This window comes from Dipodomys merriami, unplaced genomic scaffold (assembly GCF_024711535.1).
Source record: "Dipodomys merriami isolate MVZ:Mamm:240054 unplaced genomic scaffold, mDipMer1.0.p SCAF_424, whole genome shotgun sequence".
Taxonomy (NCBI): Eukaryota; Metazoa; Chordata; class Mammalia; order Rodentia; family Heteromyidae; genus Dipodomys; species Dipodomys merriami.
In genome coordinates this window covers 761,254-787,015 of record NW_027205871.1, presented here as the reverse complement: position 1 = coordinate 787,015, position 25,762 = coordinate 761,254, and the positions used below count along the sequence as shown (strand labels likewise).

Genomic DNA, 25,762 nt, shown 5'->3' with positions numbered 1-25,762 from the left:
CTCAGCTCTCAGCCTCTGAGTAGCTAGGGTGACAGGCGCGAGTTACCAGTGCCCAGCTTCCACTTCAAATTTCTAAATGGTGAATAGGAGATAACAGTCTCATGGGACATTTTGTGTCTGGGATAGTTTAGATTCCAGATCATCTGATTTCAGCTTCCTGAGTAGGCAGGATGACAGACCTCAGCTAAAGACACCTAAGCTGTGACACCTAGCTGCAAGGGGTCCTTGGCTCCACGTGGTAGAGTGCTAACCATGAGCACAAGATGAAAGTCAGAGCCTAGGCTCTGAGTTCAAGGTTCATGATGGAGAAAACTAAACCAAAATAATTGTCTACAGGAGAAAACTCACTAGATTTCAGTACATACATCACTTTGGCTCTGACATGGGGGCATATCTGAGCCTCAACTTTCCCATCTGTGCAATCAACTTACTTGTGGATCTCTTACAAGGACCAGATGAAAGAATGAACCCCATGAAGGACTAAGAACACAACAGCTTATGTAGAACTCATCACATGGCTGTATCCCACATGCTGTCATTAGAATTAGGGTGCTATCAACAGTATCACCATTCTTTCAGAAACACATCACAAACCTCACAAAGTTCACATCTAATGATTTAGAGAGGTGTTTTTTGGGGGGGAGTCAGCCACGTGGATTGCACTCAAAGGTTTGGGGTACTAACCTAAGATCTTTAGCTCAAGGCTAGTGCTCTACCACCTTGAGCCTCAGGTCAGAGTTTCACAGACATCCTGCCAGGGCTGGGTTCTAAACCCACCAGTGTCAGATCTCAGACCCCGAACAGCTTGGATGACAGGTGTGAGTGAGCCAGCAGCATCTGGTTCCATAGAGCTGGGTTGTAGTGGTTTACGTCTGGCTAAGTCAGGTTAGATGTCACCTGTCAACACCAGACCCCCAGCTTGCTCCCTGATGAGGTATTTGCAGTCCTATCTTTAATCATTGCAGTTAGAACATTTTATCTTTTTTTTTGGTGCCAGTCCTAGGGTCTTGAATAAGGGTCTAGACACAGTCCGTATGCTTTTATGCTCAAAGCTAGTATTCGACTGCTTAAGCAAGACAACAAAAGTTCAGGATTTTTCTGTGCATGTGGTAGTAAGGAATCGAACCCAGGGCTTTGCATGTCCTAGGTGAGCACACTACCACTGACCCCCAGGAGTGACAAGTGTACAAACAGATAAATGTGTAGATTGGTATATAGATAGGTAGGTAGGTAGGTAGAGAGAGAGAGAGAGAGAGAGAGAGAGAGAGAGAGAGAGAGAGAGAGAGAGAGAGAGAGAGAGAGAGAGAGAGAGAGAGAGAGGTATATGCTTAAAACAAGAAAAAGATGTCTGTATATTATGAAATTGCATACATGATATTACTACCGATTATTGGCAATTAAATTATTCTTTCCTTTTTTTAGTATCATGATTGAATACATAATAAAGTATTAATTGAAAATTAATGTAGTATAATTGTTGTATACAGTTTTATATTATAATCATACACTAACTAGTAATTTATTTGTTACTTTTATAACATTTCATTTGTATGGATATATATCAGAATGCGTCTTAGGTTCTCCCACCATTCATTAGTGGCAGTACCAGGATTCAACATCCAGGACTAAGTTGCCTCTTTTGGCTATGGCTTCCCTAATAGCCCGCCAAACATCAGCAATGCAAGGTCATGTACACTTTCTGGGCTTTGTCATTTAGACCCAGGATGGCCACAATACAAAGGGAAAAAAATGTAAAACCACCTTATTGAATGACTCAGGGTTTTTTTTGTTGTTTGTTATTGTGAGAATACGGTACAGAGGAGTTACAATTACATGGGCAAGATAATGAATACATTTTTTATCAAGCATTGTTGCCTCCTCTTGTTTACCCTTCCAATCTCAGTTTTATCCTTCTCTTTTGATTTTTTTTTGCCAGCTCCGAGATTTGAACTCATGTCCTGGGATCCCAGGGTCAGTTGTGGCAGAGATGCCATGACCTGAGTTCCAGCCCCATGCTTGGCCAAAAATATAATAATAATAAGGCCCTGGCTTGGAATTTGTACCATTTTTCTGTCCGACCTTTGATTTGAACTCGGGGTCTGGGTAAATCTGTGAAACTGTTGGTGAAGGGTATTCTCCCAATCCTTGAAATCAAGAAATTCAGACCAGTTCCCAGGGCCTGAATTGAAGCCCCAGCACTGGAAAAATTAATATTTATATATGAGATTCATTTATATTACATGGGTTTACTGCGTATGATGTTTATTACCCTTATTAATTTAGTATTATTACACATATAATGATTCGTTACATGATATGAACTAGAATATATTTGCATATGGATTATACATGATACTGAGACCCAGGACTTTCACAGAGAAGGAATAAAATGTATCAAAATTATCTTAGTACTCCACGAATAAATTTTTGGCCATGCTGGGGTTTCAACTCACAATGCCCAATCCATAAATGGGGTCACAGTCTTAAAAGAGCTGCCAGGAAGTTCTGAGGACCTGTGATCAAGCCACAATAGTGCCCAGTATATATACATTGATAGATGTATACATATATGTATATATGAGTGTGTGTATATATATCTGCATATATATATGTATATATACAGAGAGGGAATGTGAGGATATTGTTATATATATATAACCAATTATTAGTGATTACATTATGCCTCCATTTAATGAAGTATCATGGTTGAATACTTACAAAAATATTAACATAAATTAGTCAATATCCTTCTATTAGGTGCTAGAATGGAAGATATAAATCCAATAATTTGTGTGTGGCATTCTAAAATAAAATCATGAATTAACTTCAAATTATTACTTTTATAACATTCCATTAGCATTCACATGAATAAGAATGAGTTTGTCAGATTCTCCCTCCATTTGTGGGGGGCAGTCCTAGCATTCGAACTCCAGGCCTGGGTAGTTTGCTTTGAATGCAAACTATTTGAATGGCACTGTGAAGACTTCAGATTGTCAGGATTAAAAAAAGAACAACAAGAAAAACAAAGCCAAGTGTCAGCGGCATCTGCCTGTAATCCTAGTTCCTCAGGAGGCTGAGATATAGAGAATGCCAGTTTGAATTCAGCTGGGGCAAGAAAGTTCCTGACACTCTTATTTCTAAGAGACGACAGGGGGAGAAATACACACATGGGTGGGCTGTGGCTCAAGGGCAGAGCACTACCCTTGAGCAAAAGGAGCTCAGACACAGGGCCTAGGCTCATAGTTCGTTCCTGGACCTGCCAAAAAAAAAAAGGAGGCAGTAATTCTAAGTCTCTGTGTATGGACGGATGGTGTATGGATGATGGGCATTCAGCAGGTTGCCCATGCCCAGCCCCAAAACCTGAGCAAGCTCAGACAAGCACTCAGACAATACTAAGTCTGAGCCAGCAGCTTGAACAAAGCATCCTTCTCTGTCATTTAAGTACTGAAACCCCAAAGGCTTTGCCTGGGCTGGTGTGTGCAACGGGTGCATTATGTTCTGGGTGAGATGTCCCATCAGGACACCTAGAAGCCAGCCACTTCCTCCAGAAAGACCACACTTCCTAGGCTTTGGGAGTTGTCCAAGGTTCTGGCTCCATATTCTAGATCCCTCTGTAGGATGTGGGGCCTGGTGGCAATCACTCATTCATCATTCCTGATTGCCGAGTCTCAAGTTGGTCCCAAATTCTGGCAAAGATAGGAAATAGGCAGTGATTTCTGTGCCGAAAAGGGGTAAGCCAATAAATCCAATCCTCATATCTCCTGTTAGAAGTAAGCCTTGTGCTGCGAATGTGGCTTAGTGGTAGAGTGCTTACCTAGATTGCATGAAGCCCTGGGTTCAATTCCTCAGTAACAGAGAAAAAGAAAAAGCTAAAAGTGGTACTGTGACTTAAGTGATAGAGTGCTAGCCTTGAGCAAAAGAAGCTCAGGAACATGCCCAGACATTGAGGTTAAGGCCAAGACTGGCAAAAAAAAAAAAAAGGAACCCTGGTGAGACATATTCTTCTGGGACTCAGAGGAGGGCTGAGGATAAAAGTAAGAGGTAGAGGTCAGGTGATGGTGGCTCAGCCCTGTAATCTTAGTTACTTAGGAGGCTGAGATGTGAGGACCAAATTAGAAGCAGGAAAGACTATATGAGACACTTTTCTCCAATTAAACACTCAAAAAGCCAGAAGTAGAGCTATGGTTCAAGTACTAGAGTGTTAGCCTTGAGCACAAAAGCTCAGGGATACTGTCAAGGTGATGAATTCAAACCCCCAGACTGGCACAAACACACACACCAAGATAGAGCATTTGCCAGTCGGCCTTCACAAGTTCCATATCTAGCAATTCAATATTTTTTTAAAAAGACCGAATGGAATTCTATGCCTCCATCAGAAAGAATGACATTTCCCCATTTGTTAGGAAATGGAAAGGCTTGGAAAAAATTATATTAAGTGAAGTAAGCCAGGCCCAAAGAAGCATAGGTCCCATGGTTTCCCTTATTTGCAATATCTAGTATAGGTATGAGTCAAGCAGAAAAGGTCAGATAATGTGATGTTAGGAAAATGAACCCTTAAATATGTATTTTAATGTTTTCGTTTCTTTCATGCATATGTTTCTAACGCATTTATAAGATTATTTCTTTGTTGCTTTGTATGTCCCTCCCCCAAAGTGTAACCCCCGCTTTCACTATATTTGATGTCAGTATAACATGTGGAGGAGATGGGGGCAAACAAGTCGTTTAAGGATTCAGGTGGACCTGTTGCAACAATAAGAAGTACAAAATGTCATGTCAAAACCAGCTTTACAATGTCGGTGTGGGGGGGAGGGGGGTATAATTGGGTGGGTGGGGGGAGGGGGGAAGCTGGGAAGGGAGGTGAAGGGTAAACAAAGGAGGAGGCTGCAATGCTTGGTAAGAAATGTATGCATTATCCTGCCCATGTAATTGTAGCCCCTCTGTACAGTATGTTCTCAAATAAAATAAAATAATATTAAAAAAAATAAATAAAAACAGGAATTATACTTCCATACAGATATTCAGTAAAAAAAAAAAAAAAAAAAAAAAAAGACCAAAAAGAGAAGGAAAGACTTACTCCAGGAGGTGATATAACCAGTGCCAAAATTCCACAGGAGTTCTAAGATGTGGATTCAGGACAAAGGGCCTCAGGCAGAAGGTGCAGCATGGGCAAAGGTCCTGAGGTGGGGTTTAGAGCAGGTGGTGTGGGTGGAATTAAGGTTCTTTTGCTTCAGACAAGTGTGGCAGGACATTCAAGGCTGGGTCAAGTTTTGTACTTGAGTCACAGGTAGGGAAGAGGGTGGGGTCCCAGAATCAGGCCCAGGGGGAAGATTAACTTGGCTTTTCACAAAGGACCCTATCCATTTCCAGTGGCTGGAACCCTATTTTTCAAAGTTCCTGACCCTCAGAGGCCTCCTTTGCATTTAGGAGTCAGGGCAAATGCAGGGAAGAACTCTTTTGTAAGAAAATCTTCTTGCCCAATGCCAATCGTGGCTCAACCTCTGTAAATCCTAGCTACTCAGGAGACTGAGATCAGATATCGTGGGTCAAAGACAACTCAGGGGAAGAAAATTAGTGAAACTCTTTTCTTGCCAATGAACTACCAAAAGCCAGAAATGGAAATGTGGCTCAAGTGGTAAACTGCCAGCCTTGAGAAAACGTTAAGAGACCAGGGCCAAGACTCTGAGTTCAAGCCCCAGTACTAGCACAGAAAAAAAAAAAAATAAAGAAAAGCTTTCAGAAGCTTCTAGCCCACTGTGGTGAAAGGCCAGATCAGCTAAGTGCATGTGACTCACACATGTCCTCCTAGTTCCTCAGCAGCGTGAGATCTGAGGATCATGGTTTAAAGCCAGCCCTGGCAAGAAAGTCCAGGAGACTCTGATCTCCAAGGAACCACCAGAAAACCAAAAGAGGTGCTGTGGCTTAAGTGGTAAGCTGAAGAGCTGAGGGACAGTGCCCAGGCCCAGAGTTCGAGCCCCATGACCAACACCTACTTGGACCTCACTCTGTGGCTCTAGACAGAGTAATTTCTAATGGACCCCAAGGATCGGGTCTCCCAATGTCTAGGTGTCTTCAGAGCAGCCTCTTTGTTGGCCTTTGTGTATGGGATGGGCCAAAGTATCAGAGAAGGGTCCAGCCTTGGGGCATGGAGGTTATCAGCCGGGTCATCAGAATGGCATCAGTAATGGGTGCAGTGTGCATCTGAGCAGTAAACCGATGTCTCAAACCACGTTACTTGGCCAGGAGGGGCAGGAGCTGCAAGATGGCACACCAGGTAACACCCACTCATCCGGGTATCACAAGAGTGTGAATCTGTCAGGCACACCTTGGGCAGGTGTTGAGTTGGGCTCATGAAAGAGTTGTAGGATCAGGAATCCACAGCTAGCTGGCTGATGCTTGTAGCAGTTGCTATCCCAGTAGTCCCAGGTCTTGGAACCCTGCTTTCCTCTCCAGTGCTTGGGGGCAGATGAAGGTTTGCAATCCTGGACCGACTACAAAGGAGCATCCATAGTGTCCTTCCCTTGGTCCTATATGGTCCTGTGCACGGATGGAAGGGCAGATTCCATGGACCTTACTGCCATGGACCAGACCCACTCAGCCCAAGAAGGACTTAGAAGAAACCACTTGATCTGCCTTGAGAGTTTATTATGACTATGCCTCAGGACTGCCCCCAGATCTAGCTCAGCTTATCATTACCACCTTCCTCTGTGTGTGTGTGTGTGTGTGCACGTGCAGCCGTACATCTTGGTGCTAGGGCTTGAACTCAGGACCTGGGCTCTGTCCCTCAGTTTTTTCGTTCAAAGCTATCACTCTACCACTTGAGCCATTGCTTTTCTTATAGCTTTTGGGTGGTTATTTGCAGACGAGAGTCTCACACACTTTTCTAACTGGACTGGCTCTGCATGTTAATCCACACATCTTAGCCTCCTGAGGAGCTAGGAATAGGACAGCATCAGCTATTAGCATCTGGCCACACTTCCTTCTTGGCTAAAACAGAGTACCTCTCTCCTAGCCCAGTACCCATCTGCAGCTATCCCTCCTATGCCAGGCTTCAGAGGAAACATTCCCTCCCCTGGGGACAAAGAAATAAGATCAAATTTGAGTTTTATGTTCTCCACACCGTCAGGGGCTGCTGGGAGCTGATGTGGAGGTCAGAGGATCTAGGGCAGGGCAAATAGACAATGTGTTACAACAGAAGAGAGTATGAGAAGACATCCTTGTAGCTAGATGCCAGTGGCTCATGGCTATAATCCTACCTACTCAAGACTGATGCCTGAGGATCAATCAAGATTCAAAGCTAGCCTGGGCAGACTCTTCTCTCCAATAAATCACCAAAAAGCTGGGAAGTGGAGCTATTATAGTTCAAGTGGTACAGCACCAACGTTGTGCAAACAAGCTAAAGGATACCACTTAGGCTCTGAGTTCAAGCCCCGGTAAACACACACACACACACACACACACACACACACACACACACACACACACAGTTACATGTGCACATAAATGCACATACACATGGTAATATCTTTAGCAGTTGCCAATGGCTCATACCAGCTACTCAAGAGGCTGAGCTCTTAAGATGTCAGCTTGAAGCCAGCCCTGGCAGGAAAGTCCATGAGACTCTTCTCTCCACTAAATTACTAAAAAAGATGAAAGGTTATCTGTGGCTCAATTGGTAGAGTGTTAGCTGAAGGATAGTGCCTCGGCCCTGAGTTCCAGCTCTGAGATGTTTTTTTCTTTGTAAGTTTTTTTTTTGGGGGGGGAGGTCCAGTCGTGGGGCCTGAACTCTGGACCTGGGCGCTGTCCCTCAGGTCTTCAGCCCAAGGCTAGTGCTCTAGCACTTGAGCCAGAGCACCACTTCTGGCTTTTTTTTTCTGCTTATGTGGTGCTGAGGAATCGAACCCAGGGCCTCATGCATGCAAGGCAAGCGCTCTACCACTTAGACATCTTCCCAGCCCTGAGATGTTTTTTCTTAATAGACACCCTTTGCCATCCCCATCCCCACAGGCCAGAAATCCAGATTTTGGTCATCCTAGATCTCACTTCCGCTACTGCCACTTCCACAGCACTGCCACAAATGGCCTGTGTGTGGCCAGCACTGGATTAAGAAGTGAATATACACAAGGGGGCATAGCCAGGTCAAGGCTAATGCCCCAGAACATTGAGGTATTGGCCATACCACTCTCTCACCCCCAGTTCCCTGGCCCTGGAATCTGAAGTCTGTGCGTCTGTATTCTGAGCATCTGCAATTGTCTAAAGGAACTAGAGAGGCCCAGCTGGGGCCAGAAGATAGACTTTCCTGTAAGGTACGTTGATATTTCCTAGACACTGACGGATACTTCCAAGCCACCTTGGCCTCATCTCCCATGTAGTCCCGGAAGCTCCTTGGTTGGGCAGCCTTCAGTCAGCTATCATGTTCGACTTGGCCAAAGCCACTGGCAACCACCCTTCCCCAACTCCACTGCCAGCCTCCAAAGAGGGACATGCAGCCAGAGGCCCAGCTGAGGCAAAGAACAGGGCATTGCATGACTGAACCCCTGTACCCTCCCCACCCTGTGGAAGGGGAGAACCTATGCCAGCCGGCCCTGTTAACCCAGAATCCCCTGGAGGTAGCCAAAGATATGGATAACCAGACTTGAGCCCCAAAGAAAAGCTGGAATATGCAGGTCTGTGGCAATTTAAGACTCATTTTAGACCCTGATAGGGGGCTAAAGGCAAGATTGCTGTAGAGGAGGGGCATCAGAAAGAGGCCGATAGGCACCCAGGAAGGGGACAGAGAAAGATGAGGAAAAAATACACACACACACACACACACAAACACGCGCGTGCGCGCGCACACACACACACACACACACACACACACACACACACACACACACACACACACCAAACACGGGTAACCCAAGGCTTCAGCAGTCCCTGAGCATCTAAACATCCCAACCCTTGAGAAGATGGCACTATCATCCTCAGACCAACTGTAGACAAAACTCAGAGACTCTCACATGTTTGGAATGTCTCATGATACAGCATACCATTTCCTACGGTCCAGAACACTATGTAGAAAACTCAGCTACCTTATTCTTGGTTGTTGGTCATGGGGTTTGAATTTGGGCTTGTGCGCAGTCCCTCAGCTCTTAAATTGAAGGTGCGCGGTCTACCACTGGAGCCACAGAGCGACTTCCGGTTTTCTGTTGGTTCACTGGAGATAAAGTCTCACAGATTTTCCTTCCCAAACTGGCCTTGAAATGCGATCCTCAGATCTCAGCCTCCTGAGTAACTAGTATGACAGTTGTGAGCCACTGGCAGCATCTGGCTTCAGACACCTTCGTACACCCAGGGAAACCGAACTTGTCAGGCCACAAACCCCAAGCAACCCTTCACTTCAGACTTTGACACCAGCATACAAAACCATTCTTCCATGGATGGAGAGAATATAATTGACACTACCCACCCACCCCTATTCCCATTCGCCTACTCCCTGCCTAAGAAAGGCCACGAACTCTGGAGTTCTTGGTAAGGCAACACCCACCATGCTGTAACTTCACACTTGGGCAAATCTGGGGAGTTCTTAGAAATGTCTGTACACTGAGGCCAGCAGCTGGTCTCCCAACCATAGAAACCCCACTCCTTCACCATATCTTGCAGGCAAGGGTGTCTTTCATTCTTGTCTTTTTTTTTTTTTTTTTGGTTGGAGGGCTTGAACTCAGGGCTTGATGATGAATTTTGCTCAAGGCCAGTGCTCTACCATTTGAGCTATAGTGTCACTTTTGGTTGGAGATTGAAGATAAGACTCTCATGAGACTTTCCTGCAGGTGCTGGGGAAACAAGATCCTCTGGATCTCAGTCTCCAGAGTAGCCAGGATGACAGGCATGAGCCATCGGCGCATGATTTATGGTGTGTCATTCTTTAGAATTTCCAACTAGTCCTCCTCTAGACACTACCACCTAGTCACTCCTCTAGATCCCTCAGGGACAGCAAAGGGAGGCTCGGAATCTGGGTAGGGCCATAGGCATTTAAGGGCCCCTTCCACATAATTAACCCTCTCTAAGCTCCCATCCACCTCCTCTGGATGGCCTGGTCATCTGGGGCAGATCAGACCCACTAGGACTTCTGAGTTCTGCCCTGTATGCCCCCGCCCAACTCAACCTGTATCTAAGGATTTCTGGTGCAAGTTGCTCCATGTCCTGGTGGAAGATGATGGGAGGGTTTCTGATAACTGGGTCCAGGGGATCCCAAGGCAGAAGGAGTGTCCAGCTCCCTTCTGTCAAAGATGGAGACACAAAAAATTCTACCAAGAGCTAGAGGGCATAACCATCCACCTGTCACCAAGGTCCCTGGGAGTGATGTTTTATGTTGACAGTCCTGGGGCTTGACCTCGGGGCCTGGGCTCTGTACCTAAGCTTCTTTTGCTCTACATGAGCTCTCTTCCACCTGAGCCACGGTGCCACTTCCAACTTTTTTTGTGTATGCGGGACCTACGAATCGAACCCAGGGTTTCATGTGTGCTAGGCGTGCCCACTACTGCTAAGACAACCCTGGATCCAACCCTGGATAGCTGTTCTTCTGTAACCCTTCGGGCCTGTCTCAGGAAAGTCTTGCACATCTGTACCGTATTTCTCAGCAGCAGCCCTGGCTTGAAATGAACATGCTCCTCTATGTTGTCCTTTATGTACAGCATCTTTGCTCTCTGTGCTTCCTGTCAGATCCTCCTTGTTAAGCAAGACCCCTTTTCAAGTGCTGCTTCTAAGAAGCCTGCTCCAATCACCCTAGCAGAGTGGGGTCTTCTCTGCTCTGCAGGCTGTTGGCCTTGTCACGCTCTGCCTTCCTGCTCGTGTGGGTTGAGATCACATGAAGGGGAAGGCCTGGCTTCCACCACTCAATTACTGAAGGCTCTGATACACTACCCAGAGACTGGTGTTGTATCACAATTTGTGAGAAGGCACTCAAGGCCCAGGCAATCTGGGGGCAACAAGATAGGTCCATTTCTTTGTGTGGGCTTGAACTCAGGATCTGGGAGCACTCTCTATGAGTTTTCGTGCTCAAGGCTGGTGCTCTACCACTTGAACCAAAGCTCCACTTCTGAATTTTTGGTGGTTCCATGGAAAGAAGAGTCTCACCAGCTTTCCAGCTTATGGCTGGCTTCAATCTCTGACCCTCAAATGTCTGCCTCCCAAGTAGCCCGGACATCAGGTGTGAGCATGAGCCAGAGGAGACTGGCACCAGAGCCTTTCTTTTGAGCTTCTGTTTATCTCATGTCAACCAGCAAGCCCTAGTTAAAATACTCAGTTACAGGGGATCAAGTTCCTCTCCTGGGTCAGTTAATCCAAGGAGATAAAGTGTCTTTGAAAAGGCTAGTCTGAGTTGGCCTGGGTGAGCATGTGTGTGTGTGTGTGTGTGTGTGTGTGTGTGTGTGTGTGTGTGTGTGTGTGTGTGTGAGTACATCCAGGATCCCCAGTCCAAGAAAGGCAGGTAGGGGAGGGTACATCAAGTCATTTTGAGTGGAATGATCTGAATTCTATGCTGCAAGTGAAGCCTGGAAAGATAATGGAGAGTAGGAGAGGTTTAGAGAACATCAAAAGAAGCCCATTACCTTTGGCTACAAGTACCAGAGAAAAGACTCAATCCATCCTTTTTGGTAGTAAGATAACAGGTGGCCACTATTCATTTACTTCATTATTTTTGTTAGTCCTATGGCTTGGATTCAGGGCCTGGGTGTCATCCTGGAGTTTCTTTTACTCAAGGCTTAGGCTCTACCACTTGAGCCACAGCACAATATCTGGCTTTTTTTTGGGGGGGTTGGTTTATGGGAGATAAGAATTTCACAGACTCTCCTGCCTGGGCTGGCTTTGAGTCACGTACATCAGACCTTAGCATCCCCAATAGCCAGGAGAATATTTGAGAACCACCGGCACATGACCACCACCATCTATAATCCCCTAGGACCAGTGCTGGGCCACCTGCACTGCACCCCCCTTGTTGTGAGTGGGAAGCAGACGTGGGTGGATTTGATACTTCAACAGCCTACGTACCTTTGAGCATTGTTCCAGGTCAGTCTGATGGCAGCTTCCTCGTCATACACAGCAATGACTTGGCTCTGTCACACAAAAAAATGTCCCCATGGAGGTGTCAGTTCTGGGGTCTTTCCTCTTCACAGCACCCCCACTCCCTGAAATGACACACCCCAGAAAAGCAAAATAGACATAGAGTAAATTCATTTTCTTATAACCAGGGCCTGGCCAGAAAGGCTGATGCAGACCAGCCTGAGCCTGTCCCCCTGGGGAGCCATCCCCTGCGGGCCCAACCCCCAGGTCTTCCCAAGCTCCGTCTGCCACCAACCAGGCCCAAGGGAGTAGACAGCTCCAGGGCACACAGATACCTTGGTCTTATAATTTAACGGTGCTGAGTCCCCATCAAACATCTCTCCCTTCCAGGTCCCCAGACTCAGACACAAAGCTCATGTACCCCCCCCCAAAGAAAGCAGGCAGAAGTTACCAAAGGGTCCAGCACTCATTGTTACAGCCCTCTTCTAAACACACACACACACACACACACACACACACACACACACACACACACACACACACACACACACCCGGCAGGGGTGGTTCATGTTTGTCTTCCTTGCTACTCAGGAGGCTGAGGTTTGAGGATCACGGTTCAAAGCCAGCCCATGACAGAAAGTCTGTGAGGCTCTTATTTACAGTGAACCACCAAGAAGCCAAAGGTGGAGCTGTGGCTCAAGTATCAGAACAATAGCTTTGAGCACAAAAGCTCAGGAACAGAACCTAGGCCCTGAGTTCAAGGCCCAGGTCTTCTATCTCCAAACACAGATAGACACAGACACAGAGGAGACAGACAGACAGACAGACAGACAGACAGACAGACAGACAGACACACACACACACACACACACACACACACACACACACACACACACACACACACACACACACACGTACAGCCCAAGGATTCAGCAGCCCCTGAGAACGGAACCATGAACTCTCTCCATTAGGATCACATCCCACTCTCAAGAAGGTGGCACTACAGACATCAGACCCACTATAGACAAACCAGTAAGCCTCTCACATATCTGAAATGTCTCATAATCCAGCATGGCAGTTCCTACTGTACACACTGCTATGCGGAAAAATTAGCCCTCTCTTTTTTGTAGTTGGTCATGAGGTTTGAACTTGGCCAGGGCGCTGTCCCTCAGCTCTTCAGCTGAAGGTGAGCACTCTCCCACTTGAGCCACAGCACCAATTCCTGTTCTTTGGTGGTCCATTGGACATCAAGTCTAGCAGACTTTTCTGCCCATGCTGGCTTGGAACTATGTCTTCATATCTCAGCCTTCTGGGTAGCGAGGATGTGAGTTGTGAGGCATCAGTGGCTTCCGGTTTCAGCCACCTTCACATACCCAGAGGAAACCCATCCTCGTCAGGCCACAAACTTCTTGCAAGCCTTGACTTCAGACTTTGTCACCCAACATCCAAATCCATCCTTCAATGAAGAGAATACATACACAACAATCCCACCCCTGCAACCATTCGCCCACTCCCTGCCTGTCACAGGCCACGTCCTCTTGAAGCTGGGGCAAACATGGGGAGTTCTTAGAAATGTCTGTACAATGAAGCCAGCACCTTGTCTCTCAACCAAAACACCCCCCTGTCCCCCCCCCTCCGCCACACTTCCACCATTATTGGCAGGCAAAGATGTTGAATTTCTTTCTATTTTTTCAGTTGTGGAGCTTGCACTCTGAGCCTGGGTGCTGTCCCTGTGCTCTTCAGCTCAAGGCAAGCACTCTACTACTTGAGCCACAGCACCCTTTCTGGTATTCTGGGTGGTTCGTTGGAGTTAAGAGTCTCAGGGTCTTTCCTGCTGAGGATAGCTTTGAACTGTGATCCTCAGCTCTCAGCTCCTGAGTACCTAGGATGACAGCCATGAGCTACTGGCACCCGGCCAAAGATACTCTTCCATTCCTTTCACCTTAGCCCCTCAGGAAATTGAGATCTGAGGATTACAGTTGAATGCCACCTTTGGCAGCAAAGTCCATGAGAACAATTTTTCTCCAATTAAACACCCAAAAAAGTTGCAAGTGGAGCTGTGGCTCGGTAAAGTGCTAGCTTTGAGCAGCAAAGACAAGGGATAAGAAGGAGGCCCTAGTTTCAAGCTTTTTCTAGCAAAGACCCACCCAAGAAAGTGAAGCAGGTGGGCACACAGGAGCTCAAAGCTCACACATAATACTCAAGACTTCCAGAACAGACCCCATCCTGCTCTGATTCTCTAGATTCTATGTCTTACACCATGGCAGTCTTATATGGGACTGACCATGCACCAAGTTATGATGTTCAAGTACAATCTCATCTCATACTGAGGATCCCCTGACCTTATCAAAGACTCAGGATCTCTCACTGTCCTGCCTTGACACTGGGCAGCAAGGTGAGTTCTAGTTATCCAACCACAGGATGTGGGAATGAAAGGATTTTTCGGCCAAGGGACTAGAGGGCTCTAGGTCCCTCTCTCTCAGGAAAAAGGAGAAAAGGGTTGATCCATCCCAAGAAAGCTCCTGGGTTTTGAGTATCCTCAAAGAAACAACCCTGCTCAGAGCCCAGTTCCTCTTGTTTTCCCACCAGCCTCCCCATGCCTGCCCCAACTTCAGTCAGCCCTCTCTGAATCCCAGATCTGCCAGGTAAACTAAAGGCAGAGCCAGCAAAGAGACCCACATCTGCCTCTGAGAATGGCAGTCTCGTGGTCCTAGCACCCCCTAGAGGAAGTCTCGAGGTAATTTGGGTCCCAACTCCCATTCTCATTCCCTGGCTGTCCTGTGCCAGTGGCCCACTTACCTCTGTCTCTGGTGGAGGAATGAAGACCGGGGGTGTCATGTTCAGATTCAGCCATTGAAAATCCCAGTCCCCAAAGATGTACTGCACAGATATCCTGCAGTGGACGACAGCCAGGCAGTCAATGGTGAACCCAAGGTGCCAGGTCTCTTAATAGAAGTGTGGCTGGGTCAAAGACTCTATAACTGGTGATCTGTGTTGTCATGCGAGGTCATGGTTCCAATGTCCTGACACACCTGACCTAGGATCGTCCTCCCTCTTCATCTTCCTGCTTATCCCTTACCCTGCCCCTGACACTCCCTCACCCCAACACCTCCCTAGCCCTTAGACACGTTCTTATTATCTGACCAGAAAATAACTTGCTGGGGCCAGGATGATTGAAACCTGGTGACTCACCCTGAGCCCTGAGGCTGCTTCCCCCAGGAGTTGGTGACCACAGAGCTCCTGAATATCATGAAGTTGTTAAAGGGTCAGTGGCTTACTCCTACATACTGTCTTTAGGCTCTGAAATGCTACCCACAGAAATAGTGAATGGTTGGCTCTCTTGATCCATGGACTCAAAACCAAGATTCCCATGCTCTCTTCTTCCTTTCCTCTTTTTTTCCCTTCATCCTTCCCTCCACTCTCTCTGATTTCTTTTTTGTATTTTTATTTTTTATTGCTAAAATTCTGTACAGAGGGGTTACAATTACATGGACAAGATAATGAGTATATTTCTTTCTTTTTTTATTGTGAGAATACCATCCATAGGAGTTACAATTACATGGACAAGATAACTCGTACATTTATTATCAAGCATTGCTGTCATCTACTTGTTTCCCCTTCCCATCCCTTCCCATACTCCTCCACACCCCCACCCGATCCGCCCCCCAACCCCCAACAAAATTGTTAAATTCGTTTTTCGACATAATGACTTGTACATCTCATTGTTGCAATGGATCCTCCTGTATCCCTAGTTAAATGATTTATTTCTTTCCCTCCACAAATTATAGGCATATCAAATACAGTGAATGTATGGACCACAGGGGAAGGACATTCAAAGCAACATAGAAATCATCGGATAAATATGATAGAAACAATTGCATGAAAGGAAAAAAAACAAAAAATATATTTGAATATTAACTTGGGGTATATTCCACTAACATCAACTTATCTGACCTTTTCTGCTTGACTCAGACATATACAGGTTATTGCAAATAAAGGAAACCATGGGACCTATGTTTCCTTGGAACTGGCTTACTTCGCTCAATATAATTTTTTCCAAGTCTTTCCATTTCCTAACAAATGGGGCAATGTCTTTCTTTCTGATGAAGGCATAGAATTCCATTGTGTATATATACCACATTTTCGTGATCCATTCAAATACTGAGGGTCATCTGCGTTGGTTCCATATCTTATCTATAGTAAATAATGCTGCAATAAACATAGTTGTGCTGGTAGCTTGAGTGTGGACTAATTTGTGATAATTTGGGTAAATGCCCAAAAGTGGGATTGCTGGGTCATAGGGGAGCTCTATGTTGAGTCTTTTGAGGAAGCTCCATACTGCTTTCCAAAGTGGTTGAACATGTTTACACTCCGACCAACAATGCAGTAAGGTTCCCTACTGTCCACATCCCCTCCAGCATCTGTTGTTATTAAAGTTCTTGACTATAGCCATTCTAACTGGGGTGAGGTGACTAGGGAGGTTTTTTCAGGCTAGGGAGGTTGAGCATTTCTTCATGTGTCTATTGGCTATCATTCATTCCTCTCAGAGAAATTTTTCTTTAATTCTTTAGCCCACTTATTTGTTGGTCAGTTGTTTCTTTGAAGATTTGTTGTTGGGGGATTTATTTTTTTTGAGTTCCAGGTATATTTTAGATATGAGACGTTTGTCTGTTGTATGGGCCGTGAAGAACTTCTCCCAATCCGTGGGCTTTCTATAGATCTTGCTAGCTATGTCCTTTGCCATGCAGAAACTCTGCAATTTCATGCAATCCCATTTGTCCAACCTTTCTTTGATGTGTTGTGTTTCTCAGTCTCTATTAAGAAAATTTCGGCCTGGGCCAAGGAGTCCTAGGGTGTCTCCTATTCAGAATCAACTCTGTTTGTTGATTCTATTTTTTTTTTTTTGGATTCTAATTCATTTAATTCTGATTTAATTTTAAATATTTCTTTTTGTCTTCTGGATTGGGGTTTATCTTGCTTGTGTTTTTCAAGGAGGCTCAGCTGTCTCATTAAATTGTTAGTTTCAGATCTCTCCAATTTGTTGATGTAGGAATTCAGAGCTATAAACTTGCCTCTGAGTATTGCCTTTGCTGTATCCCAGAGGAGCTGGTAGTTTGTGTGCTCATTTTTGTTGAATATCATGAACACTTGAATTTCCTTTCTAATCTCTTGCATGACCCACTCCTGGTTCATCAGTGTGTTGTTCAGCCTCCATGTGTTACAGGACTTTCTTTGTTGGCTTTTGGTGTTGAATTCTAATTTAATACTCTTATGGTCTGAGAGAATGCAAGGTATGACTTCAATGTTTCTAAATTTGCACAATTTTGCTTTGTGGCCTAAAATGTTGTCTATTTTGGAAAATATTCCATATGCTGGTGTATTCTGATGCTGCTGGGTGAAATATTCGGTAGACGTCTCTTAAATCTAGTTGATATATGCAGTTATTTTTGTCTGTGGTGTCTCTGTTGATTTTTTGCTGAGTTTATCTATCTAGTGGGGATATTGGTGTGTTAAAGTCCCCAACAATTAATGTCTTTGGATCTATCTGAGATTTGAGAGAAAGTAGTGTTTCCTGGATAAATTTGGGTACTCTGTTGTTTGATGAATAGATATTTAGAATTGTAATATCTTCCTGAAGGAGAGATCCCTTAATTAGTACATAGCGACCTACTTTACCTCTTCTAACTAATTTTAATGTGATGTCTATTTTATCTGATATTAGTATTGCAACTCCTTCCTGTTTATGGGGGGCTGTTTGCTTGGTAGATTTTGTTACAGCCTTTCACATTCAAAATGTGTTTGTTTTTATGGGCAAGATGTGACTCCTGAAGGCAACAGATAGAAGGATGTTGATTTTTACTCCAACTATACAGTCTATGTTGCTTAATTGCAGAGTTAAGCCCGTTAATGTTAAGAGATAGGACTAAGAGGTATTTGGGAGTGCCTACCATTTTATCCACCTTCTTGGGAGTTGGGGCACCTGGGTTCTTCCTATGGTTCTTGGATTCTCAGTTTGGGTGTGGTTTCTTGGCCTGTACTGTGGTCTTGTTCGTTTTCTATGTTTAGGACATCTTTCAGTATCTTTTGTAGGGCTGCTTTGGTGGAGATATAATATTTCCATTTTTCTTTGCTATGGAATGTTTTTATTTGACCTGAAGTTATGAAGGAGAGTTTAGCTAGGTAAAGTATTCTTGGTTGATTGTTGTTTGTCTTTAGTGCATGTCATACATCATGCCAGGATCTTCTTGCTTTGATTGTCCCTGCTGAGAAATCTGAGGGGATTCTAATTGGTTTCCCTTTATAGGTGATTTATCTTTTCTCCTTCGCTGCATTAAGGATCCTTTCCTTGGTCTGAGTTTATCCTTTGCGGATTATAATGTGATGGTAGGATGTCTTGTTCTGGTCTGTTCTATTTGGAGTTCTAAAAGCTTCTTGTATCTGAATAGGCCTATCTTTTTGTATGTTTGGGAAGTTCTCTGCTAGGATCCTGTTAAACAAATTTCCTAGACCATTAACTTCTGTCTCTAGGTGTTCCTCTACACACATTATCCTCACATTAAGCCTTCTGATGATATCTTCCAAGTGTTGAATAGATCTATCTTATTTATTGGACTTGTCTTGGATGGTTGTATGTTCTTTCTCTATAATATGTAGGTTGTCTTAAATCCACGAGTTTCGATCTTCTGCATGGTCTGACATACTGCCAAGACTTTCTACTTTGTTATTTTTTTTCCCTTCTAATTGATGGGCTTTGATGGCTTCAAATTCTTTGTTGGAACTTTGTTCTAGATCTTGTGCGAACTTCTTTACTTCCTTAATTTGGTGTTCCATGTTTATTCTCAAATCACTTAGTTGATTTGTTATCGTTTCCTTGGACTCTCATTCCTTCTGATTGGCTCCAGTGAGCATTACCTTCCCAGTCTCCCTGATTTCTTTTTTTTTTGGGGGGGGATCAGGTCATGGGGCCTGAACTCTGGGCCTGAGCACTGTCCCTCAGCTCTTTAGGTCAAGGCTAGCACTCTACCACTTGAGCCACAGTGCCTCTTCTGGCATTTTTTCTTTTTGCTTATGTGGTGCTCAGGAATTGAACCCAGGCCCTCATGCATGCAAGGCAAGCACTCTACCACTGAGTCCCCTTACCAGCCCATGTCTCCCTGATTTCTTTCAGCTCTCTGTTTTTGTATTCCATTAATGCCTCCATTGATATTTGTCTATTCTCAGCCCTATCTCTCAGTTCCTGTATTTCTCATTGATTAGCATCCTCACGTTCATGCATTTCCTGTAGTTTTCTTTGAGTGTTCTCAGCTTGTTCACGCCATTGCTGACTTGCTCGTTGTCTGTTCTCAGCCAGCTCACATAATTGCTATCTTTCTCTTTGACTGATCTGAACCTGCTCACACAATTCCTTTATTTCTCTTTGAATGTTCTCAATTTGCTCAGGAAATTCCTGTATCAATCTTTGAGTAGCTTCCTCATGCTCATGAGACTCCTGTATTGATCTTTGGTTTGCCTCCTCTGTCTCCCACTCACACTGAGACCTTTGCATGTTTTCACTCTTTTCATTTACGCCTTTTACCTGTAGTGTTTGTAGAGCTTTTTGGGAACTCTCCTCTGGATTGTTCATTATCTGTTCTGTCCCCTGATTGTCATGAGTGGGAGTTGAGATCTCCAGGATTGCCATTTTTTCTTGTGTTTTTCCAGCTTGTTCTGCCCATTTGGGATGAGAATAACACCAGTTTTGTGTTAGAACACTATTTTAAGGTAACTATCAAACAAAGTCTGTAGTTGCACAGTCAAAAGTCTGCAGATACAATCTTGTTCAAGAGATACAATCTATTGAACATTGAACAACTATGTCTTAATGGCCTAAGAACAGCAAAGGACAATTTGGCAACCAGAAATTATTAGGTTTATGGAAAATGTGGAGAAAAATAGCATTAGAGGGATGTGGGAAGGTGAGGGAGAGTGGAATTAACAATGTCCTCATATCAAAGAGGGAAATGGATTGGACAGAATGATAGCAGAGAGAGGAAAAAAGGAAAAAAGAAAAAGAAAGAAAAAAAAGAAAAAAAGAAGAAAAAGAGAAAAGAGAGAAGAAAAAATGGAAAAACAAAATTTAAAAAGTAAAACCCTTAAAAACTGCAGTGATAGTATTCAGAGAACAATGAGGACAGGATGAGAGGACGGGAGGGATAGAAAGGAGACATGAACAACTAGAAAAATAAAAATGTTTAAAATACTATATGGGTATGAAGAGGTAATACTGCTGTTAAAGAATTTAAGTCTAAGAGGTTTTGAATTGAGTAATAAATTTCTGGATTAAGTGTATACACAATGGACGATAAGATCTAATAATCGGCGACGCGTATATTTGAGGGTGAGCAGAACAGCAATTAAGTCATGCAGAAAAGAATGAAAGAGAAGTGAAAATAATGAGAAAAGAAAGAAAAAGAAAGGAATCAAAACGTCAGTATAGAAAAAAAAGATATAAAACAACAATTTAAAAATATTAAAATTAAAAAAAATTAAAAGTAAGGTTCAAAAGAAGAAAGGTCTTTGATTTTTTGGTGGGTGGGGGTTGGGAAGATTCTGTATCTCCCTTGTGTCCATAACCAGTCTCTTGGTGGAGTCTCTGGTCTGCTTGTGGTGTTTGGTTTTCCTGCGGCTTGATCAAGTTACTTAAGTCAGTTTGTTTGGGCAAGCTGAAAAGTGCTCTGCTTTACCCAGGATTTTGTGATCCTCCTCCAAGGCTAGTTCAGTGGGAGAGGGATCTGTTTTGAGTATCGCAGAAGCGGGAGATGGCTGTGCCCTCTAGTTTGGAGATGATGACATAAGGCTAGGTTCTGGGTTGAGTTGAGGCCTTTCAGCAAACAGTAGTTCTTCCCTGAGGGTCTAGCTTCTGAGACATTCTCAGAGTCCAGCCTCGAGCCTTTCTCAGGATTATGTTTACTGAATTTCAATTGATTATCTAGGCTGCTGTAGGGAGGGGCAGCCTCTGGCTCTGTTTACCCAATGAAGAAAGCCACTCCTGGGGGCAGAATTTCCTCTGCCTGGGGTGGGTGACTATTTCCTGGGAGGGGTTGAGCCTGGTAGGTCTGGGCAGGTTCCTCTGACCTGCTAAATGACTGTCTTGTTATCTCTCAAGGCCTAAGTTGGAGCTGGAAGCTCATCCAGGCCTTTGTCTGTATCAAGATGGAGATTTGTGTTGAGAAAATTGTAATTAAAGGCAGTAAGTGCATAGCCTAAAGACACAGTGAGGAAGGAAATGAGTCAAAGTTTCCAAAAGCCTTTCAGCAATACAAAAATGGTAGGTAAAATCTCTCCATTCTCTTATACTCTCAATTCAATATTCATATTGTCCAATAACTAATAACATAACAATTATGACCGTGGTAATTGCTTTTTGTCACATTTTGTCTTCAACACAGACTGTGTTGGTGACATTGGATTATCATGCACAAACTGAGATTATAAATTGAGGTCCAAAGAGAGCCAATTTTCTTCTGTTCCACGGTTCTAGTATCCTTTTTAAAAAGTATTAAACTTTTAAATACCATCAGTTATTGTCTTGTAAGAATCTCAAAACGAAATAAATTCACATATTATCACTCCAAAATGCTTTAAAAGTAGGAAATGATAAAAGAGGACTCCGTGAAGTACAGTTTCTTCTACTTTTAAAATTATTCTTAAAGCCGTGTGCTGGTTGGACACACCTGTAATCCTGTCCACTCGGCATATCTACTTAGGAGCTTGAGATCTGTGGATAAGTGTTGCAAGCCAATCAGGGCAAAAAAAAAAAAAAAAAAAACAAACCCATAAGATTATTTTTCAAAAATTTAAATGAACTAGAAAAGGGCCAGAAATGGAGATGTAGCTAATATATTAGCTGACCAATCTAGAGAGAAAAGGCCTAGCGAGTCCTTGAAGCCCTTAGTTCAAACTCTGCGCACGCCAACAATCAGGTATGCACACGCACAAGCATGCATGTGCACACACACACACACACACACATTCAAAATATCTTCATGTCAGTGTATTGCATTAATTTCTTTGTTAACGATATTATATAGGTAAAATAATAGAAGTAAACTCTTCCATCTCAGAACATTTTTAAACTTTTTTTATTGTAAGAATACTGTACAGAGGGGTTACAGTTACATGTGCAAGGTAATGAGTACATTTCCTACCAAGCATTGATACCTCCCCTTTATTTTTCCCCCACCATCCCTTCCCTTCCACCTTCACAAGTACATTCCTCACCACCCCCCATCCCAACCCCGCCTAAATTGTAAAGTTCGTTTTTCAACATAGTGTCTTGTGGATCTCATTGTTACAATGGGTCAACCTGTATCTCTATTTAAGCATTTTGTTTTTTTCCCTTTCCCTCCCCAAATTAGAGAAGTGTATATACAATATGCAGGCACAACGACATCAAATACAGTGAAAACAGGGGTTATGTTGTGTGGGAGGACCATATAAAAAATAAAAAAATCACATTGTACGTTATAATTACATTAGAAACAATAGCAAGAAAGAAAAAGAAAACCGTGTTCCTATCTTGGGTTTCATTTAGCTTAACATCATCTTATATAGTCATATGCACATAGTTTTTTTTATCATTTCTGCTTATCCCAGACATATATTTACTTAATGCAAATAAGGGATAGCATGGGACCTATGATTCTTTGGACTTGGCATATTTCAGATAATATAATTTTTTCCAAGTTTTTCCATTTTGTAACAAATTGGGTGATGGCATTCATTCTGATGGACGATAGAATTCCCATACACAAACACACACACACACACACACACACACACACACACACACACACACACACACACACACACACACACACACACACACACACACCATTTTCTTGATGCATTTATCTACTGAGGGGCATCGAGGTTGGTTCTATATCTTAGCTATGGTAAATAATGCTGCAATAAACATAGTTGTGCTAGTAGTTTTAATTTCGTCTTGTTTGTTTGTGATCATTTGGGTGAACGCCCAAAAGTGGGATTGCTGGGTCATAGGGGAGCCCTATGTGGAATCTTTTTTTTGTGTGAAAATATTGTACAGAGGGGTTACAATTAAATGGGCAAGACAATGAGTACATTTCTTGTCAAGCATTGTGGCCTCCTCCTTTGTTTTCCCCTTCCCCCTCTCCCCCCAAACAATCCTCCCCGCTCCCCCACTCGCACCAAATTTGTAAAGTTCATTTTCGACATAACGACTTGTGCATCTCATTGTTGCAATGAGTCCACCTGTATCCCTATTTAAACGATTAGTTTTTCCCCTTTCCCTCCACAAATTATACCTACATCAAATACAGTGAAAGCAGGATTTATACTGTGGGGGAGGGACATACAAAACAACAAAGAAATAATTTTATAAATGTGTTAGAAACAATCTCATGAAAGAAAAAATAAACATTTGAATACATACCTTAGGGTTCATTTCCCTAACATCAACTTATCTGAACTTTTCTCCTTGACTCAGACATATACTAGATATTGCAAATAAGAAAAACATGGGACCTATGTTTCTTTGGGCCTGGCTTATTTCGCATAATACAATTTTTTCCAAGTCTTTCCATTTCCTAACAAATTGGGCAATGTCATTCTTTCTGATGGAGGCATAGAATTCCATTGTGTATATATACCACATTTTCTTGATCCATTCATCTACTGAGGGACATCTGGGTTGGTTCCATACCTTAGCTAAAGTAAATAGTGCTGCGATACACATGGTCGTGCTGGTAGCTTTAGTGTGGTCTTGTTTGTAAACATGTGTGTAAATGCTCCCAAAAGTGGGATTGCTGGGTCATAGGGAAGCTCTATGTGGAGTCTTTTGAGGAACCTCCATACTACTTTCCAAAGTGGTTGAACAAGTTTACACTCCCACCAAGAGTGCAGTAGGGTTCCTTTCTGGCCACATCCCCTCCAGCATCTGTTGTATAAATATAGACTGCTTCAGAATTTGCTTGTCATCCTTGCGCAGGGGCCATGCTAATCTTCTGCATATTGTTCAATTTTAGAGTATGTGCTACCAAATTGTACACAGAACATTTTTTATATATAAGGTGGAATTGATTTTCTTAAACTAGATAATTCAACAAAAAGTAAGTTCTAAAGTATTGTCGTGAAATTTTAGAACCATATATTTCTTACATAACCACACATTTAAGAATAAAGTCAAGATTGATATGTCAAAAACATAATAATTCCGGATATTTGTTGTTCAAGAGATGTGTAGCAAGAGGAATTCAGTTATTCTATACAAGCCCCCTGTCATAATGAACACAGCAGCAAGTGTTAAGGTTTGTTAAAAGTTTTAATGTTTTGGGCTGGGAAGGTGGATCAATGGTAGAGCACTTGCCTTGCTTGCATGAGACCCTGGGTTCTATTCCTCAGCACCACATAAGCAGAAAAAATAGACGGACATGGTGCTGTTGTGGCTCAAGTGGTAGAGTGCAAGCCTTGAGCTGAAGAGCTGAGGGATAGTACCCAGGCCCAGAGTTCAGGACTCACGACTGGACCTCCCTCCAAAAAATTTAATGTTTTAAATATGTTTAATTTTGGGAATTTGCTTATATATGCCAAAATTAAGACTTTTTGTCAGGTCATAAAACTTTTCCATAAATATTTAAGATTTATGGTAGCAGATATATACTACTAAGTATCTCCATTTCAGAGTTTATAGAAAGGATACTAATGAGAAGTTGCAAAGACTTTGTGTAAAGAAACAGAGCAAGAGTTAATACTTTTACTACAAAGTTTCTGTTAAAACTTTAGGGCTTCCTTTCTTTATATTTTAGTGAGGAACAAATGATGATATAAGCCATATATAAATTATGAGATGAGACATAAATAGTAATCTTAGAGGGTAACTTTAAAGACTTCTCATAGCCTATAAAACTCTTGTTGAACATCATAATTTTAGCCAGTTTTAAATGTACAGAAATATGAGAAATAGTAAAATCTAATATGCAGTACACTTGAAATACTGGAAACACTGGGATTTGGTTTTTATTTTATTAATCATTAATATTTAATTATTGCTTTTCTTTATTTGTAGCATTGTTTTCCTTGTTATAATATAATACAAATTTTTGTAAGTTGTCATTACGAGGTACTTTGAGAATGTTACTGGGATGGCAAAACCATTTTTTACAGGTGCATGTGAATTTACAAAGAGCAAAATTAATGCAATATTGATTAAAAATTTTCTCAAGTAGCGTCTGAATCAGGAGTGTTGATAAATGTCCACACCGAAAATCTTAGCCCTATGCTGAATCAGTGGTATTACAGAGTTGAGGCCACAAAAGTGAAGAATGTGTTTTGCTTAGTTTTTTGTTTTTGTTTTTGTTGGTTGTGGCGCTTGAACTCTGGTTCCTGGATTCTGTCCCTCAGCTCTTCAGCTCATAGTTAGTGCTACCACTTGAGACACAGCACCTCTTCTGTCTTTTTCTCCTTATGTGATGCTGAGGAATCAAACCCAGGACCTCATGCATGCGAGACAAGCACTCTACCCCTGAGCCACCGACCCAGCACCTGAGAGACTGTATTTAAAAAAAATCATCCAAACAACATTTGCTTTCTGCTTTGGGTTATATAATGAACTATATGAATATCTTTTTATATTTTTATATATTGTCATACTTCTAAATTTATACTAACTTCAGCCACTTTGTCCTTTTAAAAGTCATGAAATATC

At 43.0% G+C, this 25,762-nt stretch overlaps 1 non-coding gene across 1 annotated transcript; it reads right to left on the bottom strand.

Annotated features, from left to right (window-relative positions):
- Positions 1-24,002: 24,002 nt before the first annotated feature.
- LOC138807642 (U6 spliceosomal RNA) lies at positions 24,003-24,107 on the bottom strand. The gene has a single exon (XR_011366224.1). It is a non-coding gene; the product is annotated as a U6 spliceosomal RNA (small nuclear RNA).
- Positions 24,108-25,762: the final 1,655 nt, after the last annotated feature.